This window comes from Schistocerca americana, unplaced genomic scaffold (genome assembly GCF_021461395.2).
Source record: "Schistocerca americana isolate TAMUIC-IGC-003095 unplaced genomic scaffold, iqSchAmer2.1 HiC_scaffold_713, whole genome shotgun sequence".
Taxonomy (NCBI): domain Eukaryota; kingdom Metazoa; phylum Arthropoda; class Insecta; order Orthoptera; family Acrididae; genus Schistocerca; species Schistocerca americana.
The window spans coordinates 50001-55000 of NW_025726471.1; the positions used below are offsets into that span (position 1 = coordinate 50001).

Consider the following 5000-nt stretch of genomic DNA (forward strand, 5'->3'; position numbering starts at 1 on the left):
ATCGTTTATGGTTAGAACTAGGGCGGTATCTGATCGCCTTCGAACCTCTAACTTTCGTTCTTGATTAATGAAAACATACTTGGCAAATGCTTTCGCTTCTGTTCGTCTTGCGACGATCCAAGAATTTCACCTCTAACGTCGCAATACGAATGCCCCCGCCTGTCCCTATTAATCATTACCTCGGGTTCCGAAAACCAACAAAATAGAACCGAGGTCCTATTCCATTATTCCATGCACACAGTATTCAGGCGGGCTTGCCTGCTTTAAGCACTCTAATTTGTTCAAAGTAAACGTGCCGGCCCACCGAGACACTCACTCAAGAGCACCCTGGTAGGATTGCAACGGGGTCCGCCTCGGGACGCACGAGCACGCACGAGGCGCGTCGCACGCCTTCAGCTCGCCCCACCGGCAGGACGTCCCACGATACATGCCAGTTAAACACCGACGGGCGGTGAACCAACAGCGTGGGACACAAATCCAACTACGAGCTTTTTAACCGCAACAACTTTAATATACGCTATTGGAGCTGGAATTACCGCGGCTGCTGGCACCAGACTTGCCCTCCAATAGATACTCGTTAAAGGATTTAAAGTGTACTCATTCCGATTACGGGGCCTCGGATGAGTCCCGTATCGTTATTTTTCGTCACTACCTCCCCGTGCCGGGAGTGGGTAATTTGCGCGCCTGCTGCCTTCCTTGGATGTGGTAGCCGTTTCTCAGGCTCCCTCTCCGGAATCGAACCCTGATTCCCCGTTACCCGTTACAACCATGGTAGGCGCAGAACCTACCATCGACAGTTGATAAGGCAGACATTTGAAAGATGCGTCGCCGGTACGAGGACCGTGCGATCAGCCCAAAGTTATTCAGAGTCACCAAGGCAAACGGACCGGACGAGCCGACCGATTGGTTTTGATCTAATAAAAGCGTCCCTTCCATCTCTGGTCGGGACTCTGTTTGCATGTATTAGCTCTAGAATTACCACAGTTATCCAAGTAACGTGGGTACGATCTAAGGAACCATAACTGATTTAATGAGCCATTCGCGGTTTCACCTTAATGCGGCTTGTACTGAGACATGCATGGCTTAATCTTTGAGACAAGCATATGACTACTGGCAGGATCAACCAGGGAGCTGCGTCAACTAGAGCTGAGCAGCCGGCCGCCCGGGAGTGTGTCCCGGGGGCCCGCGCGAACACGCAAGCGTCCGCTCAATTATTCTGCAAACAGGAGGAGGCTGAGCTCCCCTGCACAATACACCTCGAAACCCTCTCAGGTCCCGGCGGCGCGCAGCGCCGTCCTAAGTACTTGGTCGGGTTCGAGAGAGGCGCAATCGCCCGGAGTTTGGCGAGTAGACGCTTTAGGTGCGACCACCCGTGCTCCCAACTGAGCTTGCCGCTGCCGACAGAGGCCCGGGAGCGTGCTGTAGTGGCATTGCCGGCGGGAGACAACACGCGCCACCTACGGTGGCCGGCAGCTCCAACGCCAGCGCCACAGAAGGACAAAAGCCCCACTTGGGTGCCGAAGCGAACTCTCCCAGCACAGCGCACGCGCCAACACGTCCGCACAGCTGCGATACAAACCACCTGCGAGAACCGCAGAGGCGACCGAGCAGCAGACGGCGTCGCGGCGCCGAGCGCCGGGCGGCGGCGCATCCTCAGCGCACACAGTCCTCAATCGGACCAGCACACTGCAGATGTCCACCGCGCTTCGCACCGGGCCCGCGAGGACCTACTTTGGCCGCACGGCGCCGCGTGCAGGGTGCGCCGGCGCGCAGCTGCGCCGCCTGCCGCCTCCGTCGGCCGGCGCGCCTGCCACTGGCCGCCCCCACCAGCCGGCTGTAGCGCGTGCGCCCACGCACCGCGCGGCCAGCACGCCGGGAGGCCCCCCCTCACCGGCCGGGGACGGTCCCACCCAGCCACCGCCGCGTATCGCTTCACACCCACATGCCATTCACGTTCGTGGGCATGGTGGGTATCGCTGAAACAACCGGTTGGTAGCTCAACCGATCGTCGCCATCACTGATTCACCTCTAGCGAGAACAACCGCACCACAACCGTTTACCAGTTGTTCATTTGCGTAACGTCACCAGCAAACGTAGACGTCCATCGCCATTTGCAAATTCAACGATTGTTGCATGCCTGTGTCAGGTGTCACGACACACTATGTCTGCCCACATACACGCAACAACATGTGCACGCTTCGCGAACACGTGGAAGGTGGCCCCCGTACGTATGCGATGTCCATTGCGCGAACGACTGTCAACCGGCCTCTGTCGCATGTCGCAGATGTGGAACGCAGTGCACCATGCTATCACGGTGTGTGAGAAGAGACGACTACGTCTGACAACACGCGCCACTACATCAACAGACGGCTCATGCTGATCGCCATCCACGGCATACCATACTGCAATCCAGCTCTTATAGGGAGACGACACGTAGCTGAGTGCACAATATTTGGACCGTATGGTTCGCCGTTGTTGGCGCAGTCGTGGTACGGTCACACATGTACCACGATGTATCATTCAGTACATGAGGACCAATGTGCAGTACAGTGTGTGATTTGGACGTACAACATCAGCGGACAGTTGACACACGCCGTACCACAACGTAGGCTGTGCTTCGCCATGCAAATGCCAATGAACAACTGCGAAGGGCATTGAGCATGTACGTCCTGCTGCCATCCGCATTACAGTGTATAGCTGCAAGGTGTTTAACATGAAGCGATACTCTGGGGACCAGGCAGTGCGAGTAGCAAACTATATTGCGGGGGTTGCAGTTAGGCAACACCACACTAATTTAACGCGTCGTATGACAATTACAGAGCAGGTTAAGGCCCAACGTGTGTTGGGTTAAGGCCCAACGTGTGTTGGGTTAAGGCCCAACGTGTGTTGGGTTAAGGCCCAACGTGTGTTGGGTTAAGGCCCAACGTGTGTTGGGTTAAGGCCCAACGTGTGTTGGGTTAAGGCCCAACGTGTGTTGGGTTAAGGCCCAACGTGTGTTGGGTTAAGGCCCAACGTGTGTTGGGTTAAGGCCCAACGTGTGTTGGGTTAAGGCCCAACGTGTGTTGGGTTAAGGCCCAACGTGTGTTGGGTTAAGGCCCAACGTGTGTTGGGTTAAGGCCCAACGTGTGTTGGGTTAAGGCCCAACGTGTGTTGGGTTAAGGCCCAACGTGTGTTGGGTTAAGGCCCAACGTGTGTTGGGTTAAGGCCCAACGTGTGTTGGGTTAAGGCCCAACGTGTGTTGGGTTAAGGCCCAACGTGTGTTGGGTTAAGGCCCAACGTGTGTTGGGTTAAGGCCCAACGTGTGTTGGGTTAAGGCCCAACGTGTGTTGGGTTAAGGCGCAACGTGTGTTGGGTTAAGGCGCAACGTGGGTTACGTTAAGGCGCAACGTGGGTTACGTTAAGGCGCAACGTGGGTTACGTTAAGGCGCAACGTGGGTTACGTTAAGGCGCAACGTGGGTTACGTTAAGGCGCAACGTGGGTTACGTTAAGGCGCAACGTGGGTTACGTTAAGGCGCAACGTGGGTTACGTTAAGGCCCAATATAGGTTAGGTTAAGGCCCAATATAGGTTAGGTTAAGGCCCAATATAGGTTAGGTTAAGGCCCAATATAGGTTAGGTTAAGGCCCAATATAGGTTAGGTTAAGGTACAATATAGGTTAGGTTAAGGTACAATATAGGTTAGGTTAAGGTACAATATAGGTTAGGTTAAGGTACAATATGGGTTAGGTTAAGGTACAATATGGGTTAGGTTAAGGCGCAATATGGGTTAGGTTAAGGCGCAATATGGGTTAGGTTAAGGCGCAATATGGGTTAGGTTAAGGCGCAATATGGGTTAGGTTAAGGCGCAATATGGGTTAGGTTAAGGCGCAATATGGGTTAGGTTAAGGCGCAATATGGGTTAGGTTAAGGCGCAATATGGGTTAGGTTAAGGCGCAATATGGGTTAGGTTAAGGTACAATATAGGTTAGGTTAAGGTACAATATAGGTTAGGTTAAGGTACAATATAGGTTAGGTTAAGGTACAATATGGGTTAGGTTAAGGTACAATATAGGTTAGGTTAAGGCACAATATGGGTTAGGTTAAGGCGCAATATGGGTTAGGGTAAGGCGCAATATGGGTTAGGTTAAGGCGCAATATGGGTTAGGTTAAGGCGCAACGTGGGTTACGTTAAGGCGCAACGTGGGTTACGTTAAGGCGCAACGTGGGTTACGTTAAGGCGCAACGTGGGTTACGTTAAGGCGCAACGTGGGTTACGTTAAGGCGCAACGTGGGTTACGTTAAGGCCCAATATAGGTTAGGTTAAGGCCCAATATAGGTTAGGTTAAGGCCCAATATAGGTTAGGTTAAGGCCCAATATAGGTTAGGTTAAGGCCCAATATAGGTTAGGTTAAGGTACAATATAGGTTAGGTTAAGGTACAATATAGGTTAGGTTAAGGTACAATATGGGTTAGGTTAAGGCGCAATATGGGTTAGGTTAAGGCGCAATATGGGTTAGGTTAAGGCGCAATATGGGTTAGGTTAAGGCGCAACGTGGGTTACGTTAAGGCGCAACGTGGGTTACGTTAAGGCGCAACGTGGGTTACGTTAAGGCGCAACGTGGGTTACGTTAAGGCGCAACGTGGGTTACGTTAAGGCCCAATATAGGTTAGGTTAAGGCCCAATATAGGTTAGGTTAAGGCCCAATATAGGTTAGGTTAAGGCCCAATATAGGTTAGGTTAAGGTACAATATGGGTTAGGTTAAGGTACAATATGGGTTAGGTTAAGGTACAATATAGGTTAGGTTAAGGCGCAACGTGGGTTACGTTAAGGCCCAATATAGGTTAGGTTAAGGCCCAATATAGGTTAGGTTAAGGCCCAATATAGGTTAGGTTAAGGCCCAATATAGGTTAGGTTAAGGCCCAATATAGGTTAGGTTAAGGTACAATATAGGTTAGGTTAAGGTACAATATAGGTTAGGTTAAGGTACAATATGGGTTAGGTTAAGGTACAATATGGGTT

At 52.0% G+C, this 5000-nt stretch overlaps 1 non-coding gene across 1 annotated transcript in view; it reads right to left on the reverse strand.

Annotated features, from left to right (window-relative positions):
* Positions 1-1130, reverse strand: part of LOC124589602 — a 1910-nt gene extending 780 nt beyond the window's left edge. Inside the window, exon 1 of the ribosomal RNA XR_006976117.1 lies at positions 1-1130. This exon is cut by the window's left edge and continues 780 nt beyond it. This is a non-coding gene — a ribosomal RNA (small subunit ribosomal RNA).
* Between the last annotated feature and the right edge of the window lie 3870 nt (positions 1131-5000).